Here is a 16,397-nt window from a genome sequence, read left to right as displayed (position 1 = left end):
TTGCGAGCCTGCTCCTCCAGCGGCGGACATTACTGTCCGTCTCTGGAGGGGTGCCGCGTGCCCTCCTGATGAGCAGCACCGGGTGCCGCTCGCCCCCCCCCCGCCGCTAGGTACGCTGCTGGCGGCAGCGGTACGCTACGGTGGCGGCGGCGCCCCCTGGAGTGTGGCGCCCTGTGCGGTCGCACAGGTCGCACACCCCAAAGGCCGGCCCTGCTTATACTAATTAAGTATGAGTGACAGGACAAAAGTTTTCAGGAAACACAGCCCTGAACTAATGCCCCCTTGCCATTCTAAGCATTCATACTTTTACATCACATGGATGGCGGGGTGCGTGTGTGTAGCTTACTTGGAGAATACATGGCACCAGGATGCACTATGGGAAGAAGGCAAGCTGGCTGGCGGAGGCAGTGTGATGCTTTGACCAAGGTTCTGCTGCGAAACCTTGGGTCCTGCCATTTGTGTGGCTATAACCGTGAGATGTGCTGGAGAGGTTGGAGGAATCCACACATTGTGGTTTATTCACTGAAGGGTGAATTGTCAGCAAAGTTTGCAGGAGAATTGCCCTCTTGCCTACATTGTCAGTCCTCCCTGCTTTTGTGCGCATGCCTAGTACTTGTGTTCTGTAAACAGATGTTGTAACTGGAATTCCTAAATATGTCTGCTCGTTATCCAGAGTTCAGAGTTAGCACACCATTGCTGCTAACATCCCTAAAAATAGCAGGACAGTCCCACTCAGGAGTTGCATGCTGTCCCAATAAGTGTCCCTGTTGGGACTGAATTGTATAATTGTGCATAGCCCTGCATTGTGAATTACAATTATTACAATCAGCTAGCGGGTGTGGGGGGGGTGCAGTGTAAGGGCCCAGCGGGATTTAGATAGACCCTGTACTTAGAACAACTCCTACCCACAGTTTCCTGGCCAAGCCAAACCCTCCTCTACTCATTTTCTTCCTCTCTTTTCTCCTTTCTTTCTTAATTCACTATCTAGTGGCTTTCTGATTGACTCAAACACCAATTAAAGTAAAATTTAATGGGAGAATATATTAACTCCCTGAGGTTTTCCTATCATCCATCACCTTTTTATAGCAGGAGCTGCAAGGAAGCTCATAACTTCATGCTGTGAATGTGATAATAAAGAGGGTGAGGAGGGGACCTGAATTTACTGCGGCTCCATTCTGTTAGGTGTATGGATTTACTACAATCCTTTCCTCTCTTTATACAGGGGGAGGTCAACGAACGTGCTCTTGCAAACATGTTGGGCTGCATTACCAGAGAACGGGCATTTGATGAAGTGCTTTTATTCCTGAGGGTGGGTGCGGCAGGAGGTGAATGTATCCTCCTCACCCAGAGATGCAGGGGTCACATCAATCTCTCACATACTGCCAAAGCTATCAATTGATAAACTGAGAATATGTTGGCCAGGGTGGGAGCTGTGACATATCGCAGGGTGATTTACATTGGTCCAGGCATTAAAGTTCCATGTCATGTTTAATAATTCAACTCGTGCTTTCTTCCAATAGCATCATGCGGTGGTGTTTTGGCACACTCTGCGGCTGTACAGGACGTTGTGATGACAAGTATGTGCGGCAGGTAGAACAACATGGGGTGTAGCTTGGCATTAATTACTATAATCAATGCTTACTGTCCCTGTGAGCCAGAACTCTTGAATAGTGAATATTAACCCGGGTTACATGGCATCATGCATGCAGTAACAAGCACCTCGTGGCATAAGCCATTGCCAATGTAATAAGCAGCCTTTTGTGTACATAGCAGTATGGGTACAATAAGCCGTGTTTGAGGCATACAGACTGGATTGGGAGTTTCACGTTGTTCAGGATGAATAAACTTTATATAAAATTAGGTGGACTGGCATAACTTTCCCTGACCAGTAACTTTGTGTAGAGGTCTTAGTAATTTTTTCCACTGCCTGGAAGTACCTGAAAGTTCAACTGAAGGGGAATGTGACTGCCGTAGGCAGAAAAGCTTCTCTCATAGTCGACTCTGGACAAACAATCTGGCTCCGATTGTAGTGTACATCCCTCTGTTGTTCCTCTCATGTCCATTGACGTGGTGTAAGTGGGTTGTCGTCTCTAATGTAGTATATGAGCAATGGAGAGATAGTGGGTTGGATCCACGAAACTTGGTCACTCATGCCCCGTTTACTTGCTGCTGGCAGTAGTTTGGGCACTTTTCAAAGACAAGCCCTTTCATCTCCGCCTCTGTTACGTGGGCAGTATATAATTTCACATTTCTTATTTTCACCATAATAATCTGTTTTCTGCTAGCTATGCTAACTATCCAGAATATACAGTAGTCAAAATCACTTGCCAGAGAAGCATTAGGTGAACATGATGAAGACTGGACCACAGTGGAGTATTGGACCATGCCCCTTATGGTTCTGGAAGTGGTCTGGGATAAGTGGCTTTTTATATTTGGATTTTATCAACATACTCGGTGCCCTCTAAGAAACCTGACTAAAGTTAAGGCAATATCTTCCTGTAAACAACGGTTTTAAGTTTATTTGATGTTGTGTTTGGCTTATACAGTAGAATCCAAACTTTGGTTTAGTGGATATGGCTGTCCTTCTGGACCTTATTTTGATATCTGTGCAACAAAAATCAGGGATTGCAGCTGTGCACATTAAACAGAATGGTGGCAGGAGAGGCAAAGCATCTCTTAAAGATAATTAAGCAGTATTTTGGAGGGGTATAATTTCCTTTTAATACCAGCTGCATGGGTGTATTGCTCGTTGGCTTCTCAGAATTAACAAACTGGCTTTCATAAACTGATCTGTCACAGCTTAGATGACATATTCCTTCCCTTAACCATTTGCACATATTGCAGGTTTATTTCGCTTAAAATGAATCCACGAGAATGGAAAAAATTGTATAAAAGGGCAACAAATGGACGGACTGAAGACTTTTTTGCTTGATGCATAAAATGTATCTGCCCTGAAATAATAGGGCGTGAAGTATGCTCATTGAACCTTATTGTGGAACCAGGATCTTGAATTGAAATAATCACAGGACAGCCTGGAAGTCTGGGTCAGCTTTGTACTTGGTAAGCAAGCTATAATTTCAGGTTTTGTAGCTTGTGATTAGAATCTGGAACAAAACTATACTTCTTAACTGGCTGAGAGGCTTGGACTGGCCATTCATGTCTCCCGATCCCCTTATTACTGTTTGTTGCGGAAGATACTCTCCTTTAGTGTGGGACCACTAGCTGGAGACTCCAGGCTGCACAGAGCACGCGTGTAGGAGCTTAGCATGTAGCTGCGTGTAACTCATTTTGTTGACCAGGGCCAATTTAAATCTGCAGTCTTGCCTTGCTTGTTGATCTCATTCTACATCATAAAAGGACATTCAGTAAATGTCTCCTGCAAGAAACACGTTTTTCACACATAAGGTGTTTGTTGTTTTTATATCCATTAAAAATGGGGCTCAAGGGTAACAGCCTGGTTGGGATTTGGGTGTGTGGACTAAAGGTAACAGTCTAGCTTAGATAAAGCTGTGCATATGGGGGTGGCAGCTTGGCTACGGTTTATTGGAGAAAGCTTATTCAAGCTGAATGAGCACTTGAGCTCTGGGAACATTATTAACAGTCCTGTGACTGCTTTTGGACTATGTGTGAACAGAAATGGTGCTACCTATGTGCATGCTTTGGGCTCTCGGGTATTTTTGCTAATATGGGTCATCATTAGGCTGAGGAAATGATTGATTGGCAGAAGCTCTTTCTACTGAATAAGTGTGATGTCAGATGCCCAGTGACCAGCAGCTATGAAGTTACTACCTTTTCAGGGGGGAATCTTGTTGACAGGAGCTATAGATCATCCACCTGGGTGCTTTTATTGTCAGTGGGGACTCTTGGCACAAGAAACACGTGATTGATCTTTGTCTATTCACACAGATCATGCTGCCGAAGTCTGAAAAGCGCTACAGATATTACTGCCAAGGGTTACAATGGCCACGGAGAACAGGATAGACACAGGAATATTGGCAAAAAAAAGCAGAGGGAAGCTGCAAGTCTTTCCTATAGTACTGGACAGTCAGAGTTTCCAAAGACAAATGTCTGCTGCTATTGTGATATATAGTTTGTTCTGTTTTTTCCAGTTTTATTTCTTTTTCAGACTTTATATTTAGTGTGTTGGTCTATTCTTAGAGCTTTTCTAACACTTCCAAAGGCTGTTAGCTACACAGTAAAGTCCCATGTTTATAGCACTTTAGTGTTTGTGACTTTTGTTTTCCTACTTTTCCTTTTTCCTCGAAGCTTGGGCTTGAGTAGTAGATGCTAAGCTTAAAGGTGTATTTACTGTATTATTGGCAGAAATGGAGAGGAAGACCCCTGGTGATAATATATGTAATGTGAATCACTCTGCCCCTAGCAATTCTTTGGATGACCTCTCCTTGATTATGAACTGCAATTTTAGGCAGCAGTTCATAAAAAGACATTTCAGAACTAGAGGGAGTTGGGAGACATAAATTAAGTAAATGAAGGAAATATTTTGCTTTGCATTTGTTTAAACTGTAAGAGATGTCTACTGGGGCATATTAATTTATAAACATATATCCAACATACAGATCAGTGCCTGGGGACCTCTGTTCTAAATGGAGTTGAAAGGTTGATGCAAGGTCATCCCTTAAAAGGGGAATTGTGCCTCTAAAAGATATAAAATGCAGAACTCTCCAAAGTATGGGGGTGCCAGCAGTCTGGAGGGGACATATGCGATGTTTAGAATAAAAGTGAATTAAAGTTTAATGGTCTTGATGATCTAAGGGAAGAAGTTCTCTATAGAACAGCACTTTTCTGAGACCATTGAAGCCCCCCACACACACACACTTTTTAGGCTGTGAAACTGCCCATGACTATATGCAGGTACATTATTGGAACTCATTACACCCGTTCTTCACATATTCTGTTGCTCTTGTGCCTTCCAATGGTGGTGGTACAGAGTATGGGTGCTCTGATCTCCTCCTAAGCTCAGCCAGTGTTGCTTAAGTGCCTTAATATATGCATGGAAAAAGTTAAGATACTGGCGTTTGAAGTGCCCTGGCGTGTCTCGTTTCCAAAAATATATGGTTTTATGGTAAATTAAATTAAATTAAATAGGGTGAGAAGCGCAGACAGTATTTTGTTTTTTGGTAAATTAAATTTGCCTGCTTCAAAGATGTCCCAAATAGAACACGGGCACAGGCTGGCCAGATGTCAAATTCAAAAATAAAATGCACACCTCCCAAATGTGGCTCTTAAGCTCCCAAACAATCTGACAAATCTATGCATGGGTGGTATCACTGTACTCGGGAGATGTTACTGAATACATATTGGGGTGTTTGAATGACAATGACATTTACCAACAGCTGTATATTCATACCTGAAACACAATGTGTGTGGAAAATAAAACACAAAAACTATTACCACAAAGTTTCACAAAGGCTGGTACTAGAATTTGTGCATGGGAATAGTTAAAATACTAGAATTTGAAATACCCTGGGGTGTCTAGTTTTCAAGCATATGTTTAAAAATGGTTTTGAAAAAGCATATGCTACCTATTGAGCTATAACTTGGAAAAAAGCTAAAAAACATAAAAACATTGGGTATTTCCAAACCCAGGACAAATATTAGAATCAGTTTCACAGCTTTTTTCATTAGCTTTTGTAGATGATTTAAAAAAATCAAATAAACGTAAAAGTTGTGTGTGTTCACAAGTGATGTATGGAGTAGAGATGCTTGAATACTAAACAGATCCAACTAACAATATTAGTTCTGGCACAGCCAGAAAAGTCAAGACTCTAGACATAGAATTTTGAGGAATTTAGGCAGAAGAGCTTGAACGGGGGAGGGAAGGTAAAGATGAGAAGATATCCGTATCTCCAATCATGATCTTCTACTGCTCCCTTGTGGAGGGAGATTGAGTAAGCATCTTCTATACCGCATAACTACAGCGCTGGCTTTCAGTCAAGTAACTCATGGTATCTTGATGTCCCAGACTAATGCATGTGCTCAAAATTACATTGAGTAGGAAGTCCACTTTACATTTTGTCTCAAACCTGCTCAAGTACAAAATATCTACTACAGTATAAGTAGAAACTTGATGATTTGACAGCCTTGCACTAACTAATGCCAGTGTGCGTGTTAGCAGAGGTCCTTTTAACTATTTCTGTTGAAGGCTATTTGATACCTCTTCTAAATCTGTAATGTATTACAGCACGGTTGTCTGCAACCAATTGCAAGTAGTATGCATCCATTATTGGGATATGGAGATAAGTTATGGAGATGATAACAGTGAGAGGGTGAAAAGGCTGAGAGGTAAAACATTGTGGGGTTAGGGTAAAGGATTTAACTTTGAAATTGTGGAAGGAAATAAGGTGTTATACAGAAGGTAAGCAGTTTGGTTGCAAAGGATTGATAAGTGAGGTTGAAGGGGACGACTGGTAAGGAAGCCAGGAAAGGTTACAGAGGACTACGCGTTAAGGTAAGGCTGCAGAGGATGAGTGGCAAAGAAGGGAGAAGCTGCCTACTTACCCCGCCCTCTCTTCCCTGTACTGTTTTCAGACTCCGAGCTTTTGATTTTGTTGATCCCTCTTGTATCTTCCTTAAAATCACAAATGTAGCGTTCAACCAAAACAATCCAATATCCTAATATGACTTCCTACCTAGAACGCCCCTCACACAATCCATGTTGGCTACATGCAAACATGATACAAATTATGAAAGGTGCAAGATACATTATTATGGTTGCTTAAAGTTAATTCCAAATTCCGGTTATGACAAGGAATACAAAAAAAGTAGCTTGACAAATAAAAGCTATTGTATGCACACAAGACTGCAGGACCTGAACTGCTGCTCGAGCTGCAGTATCCATGCAAGTATGCAGTCTTATTGGCCAACGGTCCATTAGACATTTGCCAAGTGTGCCAGATAAAATCCAACACGAAAAAGTGCCCATCTATCAACTACAACTTACCTTGAAACCTCTGTTATAGTCCACCACCAACTAAGAACTAATCAAGGGTTACTGGTAAGGTTTGGTATCTTACGATGATCCAGAAGACATTTATATTGTACTATTTCCTCCAGCGCAATTATTATTATAGTGCCATCATATTCTGCAGCACTGTACAATTGGTAAGCAGGACATGACAAGTAGTACGTAACAATTATGACTTACAGAAACAAAAGGTTAGAACGGCCCTGCTCAAGCGAGTCTACAATTCGCTTGTGCTTTTTGTTATTTTTTATAAAAATCTCTTCTGGGGTTGAATCTTCTGTTGTTCACATTAGTGGTGTATTCCTTTTTTCCTCTGTTTGTAATATTTTCCTGTCTGTGGGCTCTTCCTTCTGTCACTATTATAATAATTCTTATCTATTATGTGTCATTTTTTTCAAACTTTTTTTCTCGTCTGTTATTTTTGGTAATGTATTTCCTCAGTTGTGTAAAATGTATGTCCGTGCTGCAGCCTCGCACTCTCGTGTAACTGTGTGCTTTGTATGTGTCTGTCCCTCCCTTTTCTGGCTTTTCAGGCTAGCCCGTGCCCTCTAAGTAGCTCTCGCTTGTTCCTAATCACTCTTTTCCTGTCTGTGCCCTTTCCTCTTATTACTTTCTCTGTCTCGTCTGCTCCACGCTGTGTTTCACTCTTTTACTGTTAATTTATTTGATATATTTAGCACCCAACCCTTTCTCCTATCTTATTACACTGTTTCTACACTGTTCCTTATTACTACGTTTCCTTCATACAGTATGTCTGTGCGCCCTGCATGCCACTTCTTTTTCTACGGCCCAATGCATTACTTCTCTGGCATCTGTTTGCCTTCCTGCAGAAATGCATTCGTGTCTCTGTGTGGCCACCGCACGCTTGATCTTTCCATTACTTAGTTCCTTGTCTACCATTTAACTGCACTTTTACCTCCTTGTTCAACAGTGCAGTCATATTCTATTTGCTGCTCTCCACCACTTCTCTCACTATGTCTTTCCAAACTTACTCACCATATCACTCCACTCTCCCATTCCCTTACACTGTGTGAGTCTCCTGTGTATCCTGCACTCACCACCTTTTCATTGATAGTCTTTTTCAGGTCAACCCAGTTCACTGCTATCTGAGTGTTCATTCATGTGCCCTTTATGTTTATGCCACAGTCGGATGTCTCTCACCAGCTCTCTGTTTTCGTCTGCGATTCTTTTGATCACCCTGGCCACTCTTTCTGTTTGCATTTTCTCTTCTGATTGTATTCACTCATTCTCACTCTTCTTATCCCCTATTGTTCTCTTGAAACTGCCCTCTTCCCTCATGCCAACTGGGCTTTGCCACTCTAGCTATATTTTGCTTACCTACCCCCTCTTGTGAATATTGTCCTGTTTATGCTCTCCCCTATTGCTGCTCTCCGTCCTGTTTATGCTCTCCCCTATTGCTGCTCTCCGTCCTGTTTACGCTTTCCTCTGCTCCAGCTGTCTGCCTTACTCAGGCTTACACTTTTGCTGGTCTCTGTCCTGTTTATGCTCTCCCCTGTTGCTGCTTTCTGTACTGTTTATGCTCTCCTCAGATGTTCTCGCGTGCCTTGTATCCCGTAAAGGAACCTTTCTATGTTCTGCTCTGTACGTTCTGTTTGGTCTGTGCTGTCTCCTGTCAGAACATCATACCTGCTAACTCCCTGCTTTTTTCTGTGAATTCTTGCAACATTTGCCTCGTGGATGTACCGCTTTAGCAAACTGCTCTTCTATTCTCTTTTCTTTTGTAATACCCTCTCTTGTAATACCTCTCTGTTTCAATTGCCTGTATCTCTTTTCTGCTTCATGTTTTCCTTGACCTCTCTGCTTTCAGTGTTTCTCCTCTTTAGCGCTCTCTCCTGAGCTCCCTCTGCGTGGTGAAAGCCCTGGATTAAGCCATGCACAGGGTCTGCTGAACCACAGAAATGAAAATATTTGGAAAGGTTGTGATGTGAAGCTGCTGATATTTACATGTTATTACGCTACACTCCTAACATGAAAAGCCAGGCTTCAGTCAGATGTGCTCTGCTCTTCATCACCTCCTCAAGCTGTCACTGGCAGCATTCCATCTTTCTCCTAGTTTGTTTACATTAATTAAGATTTTAAATTAATCATTGTGACTTTCTCTCTTGAATAGATTACCCAGAGTTCAGTGTCAGGGTAGGAGTTGGGCTGCATTGTGCAGGTGTGAGACTGTTTGTGTGTCTGCTGATAAGAGGTATTTATTTGTGTAGGCGTGTAGACAGACTTTCCATAAAACCTCCTTCCTGACAAATTGTGTTTTTATCTGTCTGGGAGAAAGTGGGTACAGCTTAAATCCCAACTCCTGCAGGCTGCTAAGAGCAGGAGGTATGCATGTCTGATGTCACTTCCTGTTTGCGCCGCGCACGCCATAAATCTGTTCCATAGCATTCAGATCGTTTTTCCTGGTATGTCTGGCATTCACCTAGACTTGCAAATTTCAGGTGGGTTTTCACCACTGATGTCGACTTTGCTATGCCTGGGCTGTGAACTTTCTTCTGTTCCCCGGCCCTGACCTACAGTGTTATGGGACATATGGTCAGGATGGTAGTCTCTGCTAGTAACAATGTGGTGTTCTTTTTCCATTGTTGCCACGGTTCCCTAGGAAGGCTGGAGAGGATGTTTCCTATAGAAAGACAGCACGACACCCAAGCAGCATCTTAATGGGTATAATCACAGTCAGTTTTTTGATGTTCCTCCTAATCCGTTCTGCACCGTTTTTTGGAACCAAAGATGCTGTGTTTGGAAGGGCATGAGATGTAGGGGAAGCATATCAGCCAGCTGCGCAGAGAGCTTACTCAGTGTTCCAGTCAGTTTGCTCATAAAAGGCACATTAAAGTCAGCCATGCGTTGTCAGTAGGACTTCTATTACTGGTTTAGGCCGTTCTCTCTGTACATCGCTGAAGCTGGAGATGCGATCCAAGACGGCTGAACTTGAAACACAAATTGATAGAGTCCTGATGCCTCTGAGTAATTTGGGGGGTATGGGTAGGCTAGTAGTCTTTAAGTGGTATACACATAAGGTGAGATCCAATATTTTAAGCACTTAACCCCATTACAGATGTTTAGTGTTTAGAACGGTGGAATTTGGCAGACATGGGGCTATTATGAATGTCCTTAATCAAGGTTAAATATTACCATTGGCTGCAGTGACATTTATGTATAATAGCAGTCTCTACCAAAACAACAAAATTATTACGTTAATAAGTATATACTGTATATTTACTTTCTAGCAAATGTCTTTGTTAAAGTGATCAGCAATACTCTTCCCAGCGTAATTATTCACTGGCAAGCAATCACTGGTATGAAGAATACGGTGGTATAATATTCATGTGTGTGTGTGTGTGTGTGTGTGTGTGTATGTATGTATATATATATATATGTATATATATATGTATATATATAAAATATTTGGCAGCAAGTTGAAAAATATATGGCATTTCTCTGGTTGCCATCAAGATAACATGTTGGACAATGCAGTGATTCAAATTAGAGAAAGATAACAGTGTAAAAAATAGCTCGGACCTTGGGCTTGCCGTATGTCCCAAATTTCTTTATTCCAGAAAAAAACACATTTACAGTACCTCCTTTTCATTAACTCCTGCTACTCCGCATCCGATCCTTAGTTAGACAGTGACCCATAGTCTGTATCTCTACTCCTAGATTTCCTTCCTCAACATCATTGAATTCCTTTAAGCATCTTGATGTTTATTTTATCTTCCTCTTCATATCTCTGTACAGGATGTTGAGATCATAAAGCTTTTCTTATCCTGTTAAACATTTTTTTTGTAATTCTATGAATATTTGCTTCCTAAAACCTCCCCCCCTGCCAAGTGGCTTTGCAGAGATTTTTTTGGACATGTGGAGTCTTTTGAGATCTTAGATCAGATTTTTGTTTATAAAAAAAAAAAAAGCGGGGGGGGCGCTAGTGTCTCATGTAGCACCACCAGCGAAAAATGCGTATCAGGGTACTTTATAAATAGTTTAAAATACATGCTTTACCACTTATGTTTAGGAGAACTTTCCCTTTTACTCTCACACGTCTATAACTAGACACTGGAAAAGTAAAAAGAGCTTAAAGCTCAAACTGGATACCAACTGCATGTGGAGAGAGGTCTCCTTATGGGGCAATTGAATACTTTAGCTGATAAAGCTTTAAAAGAATGGGAATTATATTTTGATATTTTCGATATATTTATAAATAATTCCCCTAAATCAATTAGTTTCAAACCCTGACGATAAAATCTGCCTTGATTGAGCCTCCTAAGCCAATCCTAAAACTTAGTCTATTAAATAAAAAAAGTAAAAAAAAGTTTGCTTTGTGCTCCTAAACCAATGAAGACCCTGATGTTGATTAATACACGCATGCTATTAAAGCACAAACTTTGCAGCATTTGATCTGCCAGTCCTGGACAGACTGAGGGAATCTACAGAAGATAAACATCTGGTGCCCAGATCATAGTGCATGACTGCAGGCATTTATTATCTGCGCCGTGGAATCAGTCTTCGGATGATTTTGTTAAAGCCCTTCTCTCCAACAACATTCACAGAATGCCTTTACGGGGTCTGGTCAGTTGAGATGTGACCGTATGTTTCTACGGTAAAACAGATGTGCTACGCGGAGTAACATAGTATTAGTGCCACAGTGAGTAATATCACCGAGAGGATAGTGAAGGGAACCGCATAGAAATGGCGTAGGTTTAAGGTTTAGTGCTGCTTCAAACAAACATAGTATTTGACGTCGGGTAAGAACCGTTCCGCCCATCTCGGCTGTAAAAACGTCCACCTTTTTCAGTCCTTGGTCTTGTCGTATGTTCGGTACAGCCTTATGTCTGTCCTATGCATGTTTAAATGTCCTCACTGTACACCTGCAACTGCCTTTAGCTAGGGAAATGCTCACCCCAGGGGACAGCCGTAATGAGGGGCACCTAATTACCACTGCAGCCACAATCTAATTACAAAGCAGGTGCAAAAAGCTCTGATGATAGCGGGGGATTTCTTTAAAGCAGATCTTAACCAAGCTCAGTGTCCCTGGCAAGATATACCTGAACCCTGTACATGTTCTATGCTTTGGCATGTGTAGAAATCCATATTCACGCTACGATGATGCTGCACTACCTCTGGCAGGTGTTATGATTTCGGGTTATTTGTCTTACTTGCACTCTGGAGCATTTCATGGTGTATTTTAGAGCCTGCTAATCCAAGGGTCCTAGGATCCATGACTCTTAAAATGTCAGTACAAATGCATCATCTACTCATGACCATCATCTGCTTCTTTTTGTTCCTGAATATGTTTGAATTGGTAAGTTCTATACATGTAACTGGTGGCCGGATCACCCCATATGTAACAATGTATTACTGCGTACCTTTACCATGTTACAGAACTCTTACACGTTCCTGGGCCTTCTTCACTAAAAGCAGAGGTCTGAAGGACAGCTGGTCTTTAACCTTCTGATCCATTATGAAGGCTCTTACCGTCAAGGGCTAAGCTTTGCCGACATAAGGCGGAATTCGATTTGTGAGGCGAGTATAAGTAATAAACTCACTGGGGTTGGCCTTTCATATTGCATGGTGAAGTACGTGAATTAAAAGTACAGCTAAAGTTACCCCCTTTAGTAAATACACCTCTCTGTGTTAAATCACCATCACTTAGCAATGTGGTTCTTAGAGCTACTTAGGAATGAAGTTTATTATGATGGTTTTGTTAACCAAAAGCTTTATATGAAACCCAATCTCTCATCTTTGAAACGTTGGTTGATTAAAGGGAATGAAAACGGCAAGCATTGTGAAATGATTTTTCGAGTGACCTTTGTAAATCACACATCAACTTCTGTTAAACTAGGGCAGCGCAGTAATGCACCGACTGTCTAATCTCCCTCCTCACGTGAGAGAACATGTTCAATTACCGATGTTTCTTCTGCCTCTTGTCAATCAGGCTGCAATGTGCTTGGTGAATCCGCTCATCTCATTGTGTAGCGCTTTACTGGGGAACTGTAGTGATGAGGGCAGCAGGGCTGTAGCCGAGAGATAAGCGCATGCTAAAGAGCTGCACACGGTGCTAAACCCGCGACAATAGGGGGCCAGGTGAAAAGATGAATGACCTTTCAGTGGCACAGGCAGGGGGATTATCAGCCGATACTAGCCAAAGCCTGTTGGCTTTTATAGTCCCCAGCTGATTGCAGACAGCGCAGACATAGGCCCCTGCCAGTCTCACAGGACCAAGTACGTACCTTTATTTATATATATATATATATATATAATATAGAAATTTTGGCCTCCTTCAGTACATTAATGCAGCTATCGAGATGCTTTTCACATCTCTATTCCAATTCACCTCCATGTATATAATGAACACAACAGCCGTATGGAACCTTTTTGTAAACTGTACCAGTCTCATAATTTAATAACTGATGAATCGTGGTTGCCCCAACCCCTATAGATTGTGATGATCACATGACCTCTGTTGTCTTAACGCTCCATGGAAGCTCAAGCGAATGGGTATATATTCAGTGGTAAGCTGTAGAAGGACTCGCTCATCTGTTTGACTGCATAGAAACCTTTTTTTTAGTGTTTGTTTACACACCGGGTCAGCATACACTGCCCATAAAATCACAAGCGCACGTCCAGCTGCTGCGGTACTGAAGCCTGACGTTCCAAGCCATGACTGTTTGGGACTCGGCAGGACTCCAGTGAAGCTGCACGTATGTTTCGGAGCTGCTTAATGAGCTGTGGAAAGCAGGCTCAAGATTCACAGTTTGTTTGCTTTATCACGATAAATGCAGCCATTTATCTGTAGCAAACTTTAGTTTTTGTCCTTCATGGTGAAAAATGGATTTACAATTATAAATTGAGACAGGTCTCCTTCTCTGTAAAGTACTAAGTCCTCTATTATTTTATAGAGTGTGTATATCAGCATTAATAGATACCTTCCCAAACCCTTTTTTGTGTGCTCAACATACTATGCTTTCTTTGTGAATATGCGGTCTCAGCAGCCCAGATGTACTAAGGATTAAATATAATAGTTAAATATAAGACTAGTGTTGTTATGACGCCGTTAGCATATTCTAGTGGATAAACCTGCATAATCATAGGCTTTCCAACATAAATGTAAAACTTTAATGTCTCACAGTGAGGCTTCTGTGTGTTATTACTGCTGATCGCATGCTGACATATCTGTGACAATTAAACCAAGATTTAAAAAGTTGTGAGTAAGAATCTTGTATCCGGCACACAACAAATGTTGGAACTCTTGGTAGGTTATAGAATAAGACATTTTCTGTGTATCCGTGCTCCTCGCTCGGGATGTTCAGTGTGAAATGAAGCACAAGCCCTTGATAATGGTGAAAGAGCCACTCTCCGAGTTCATCCATCCGTGAATAGCGCTCTTATAAAGTAGCTCAGTTGGTCGTTATAGTTACATCTTCTTTTATTTAAGCGGCTTTTCAACATTTCTCAAGCAGAGACTCAATCACAGGCCCTGTTGTGTTGTATGTTGAGGAGTCGCTAAATAAAAAGACATTTAAAGATATCTGCTGGGTCTGCTTCGTGGTAATAGCCATGCTGCTAATGAAAGGATGAACGGTGAATCTTGATGCTTTTACACCCCAACAGAAATTTCTGAAGATGCTTGGTGGTACGTCTGGCAAAGTGTTCATGGGTTAATAGTTGTGTCCCGCAACAAAGCAATGGAGTGTCGGACACTTCAATACAACATAAGCGAGTCGACGAGCTCACTGCGTTTCAGTAGCACATCAGACCTTCATGGACTATAATCTTCTAATTCTCCAGTTTTGCTCTGAAGACACAGGACCTTAGTGGCGCAGTCACCAAGTTGCAGCGTCACTATGACCGTGTGAGGATGAAGTCTTTATTTGAAATCGATAAGCTTTCAAGGCAATGGAGCCCATGTCTTCAGATTCCAAGTTAGGGTAGCTGCTGCCCGTGTTTACGATTACAATGCTACCCAGTGATTTGGGGTTGAGTGTCCCCTTGGTCATTATACCTTCCCTAGCTTGAATGAAATTTGACAAAGGTTGATATTTTTTCCCACCTCCCTACCAAACAAGAACCACCAATGCAGCCAAACCTGTTTGTCCTCCATTTAATGATGACTTTATTTATTACATTCGTTACGTTGGTGCATTTGTGTCAGCTGCCTGGTTGAACTCCTAATAACTGTGTTCCTTTGAGCCAAGACACAGTGTGTTACTAGATGCCAGAGTCAATCATTGTAGATTTTTTTAATAGGCAACCACACTTTTTAAAGGGTGTCTGAGAAATGTAATTGAAAAGGGGTCATATACATTTATATTTCCTATATTGTCAGCTGGAAGCTATAAAATCCTCCTCTTCATGCAAGAACTGTGCAATTTGGTCTTAAATTTTCTCTTCCAATGAATCTCAAGGCAGCCATGTTCTGGGCTGCTGTTTACATATGCAAGGTTTTAATGAGCCTTACCAAAGTGATAAACATAATGTATGCAATGGGAGTTCCAGTGGTTGTGAAGTTGTCCACAGTAAAGGGGATTATAAGTGAAATGGTTAGGGGAACATGCGGCCCACCGCCGGGCATTCCCCTCTGCACTGACAGGTCTTCTTAGAATTTGGCAGAAACATCATCTATATGGTGCACCAAAAATCTGAATCTACATTAACATCAAACCCATGACCCAGACCATCTTAAATTGATCTTTTTTTATTTTTTTAACAGCCGCGTACAATATCATATCCAGCTTTGTGAGGCAGAGATCCAGTCATTGTTTTCCTCTATGTAGGGCGATAGGAACCCTGCAACCACCAGCGATGACCTCCTGATGACACCGCAGTCAATATAAACCTGGGATCGTACCGGATACATTATTATGATGCTGACGGAGCTGCTTGAGTTGGGCAAAAAGGAACAACGCAGAGCATTTTCCCTACAAATTGAATCTGTGTGGCAAGCGAGAGGTTCAAGCCACGTTGATATTTATAAATACTCCAAATAAAGTTGAAAGCTCCATAGATGAGTAACTACAAAACCAAAAAGAGATCTTTAGTCCCTGTTCCCTGACACATAATTCCACCTCAGTGCTCAGTAAAACTTGCTTTATATGACATATATATATAAGGCGCATGTCTTTCCCCAAATAGTATCTGTGGTCAGCAGAAGGGGTAACATTTAAACAATTTTTATTTCTTAAACACTGCATCTCATCTAGTAATGAGAGGAGCTCACGTCTGTTAAAGAAGAGTCTTCTGCAATACAGGTGAGGATCCGTTCAAATTGATGGCAGCTTTAGCAGCCAAGGTAAGAAGCACTGGTATATATTTGACAAATGGCAGTAAGAGGTCTGCTGCGGTTTACCTGGGGAATATAAGAGCTCTCCTCCAAACGTACAATGACATTGTTATTAAG

Source organism: Sceloporus occidentalis, unplaced genomic scaffold (assembly GCF_023333645.1).
Source record: "Sceloporus occidentalis isolate IW3139 unplaced genomic scaffold, rSceOcc1.0.p SCAF_368, whole genome shotgun sequence".
Classification (NCBI taxonomy): Eukaryota; Metazoa; Chordata; class Lepidosauria; order Squamata; family Phrynosomatidae; genus Sceloporus; species Sceloporus occidentalis.
Note: the sequence above shows the minus strand (reverse complement) of the source record.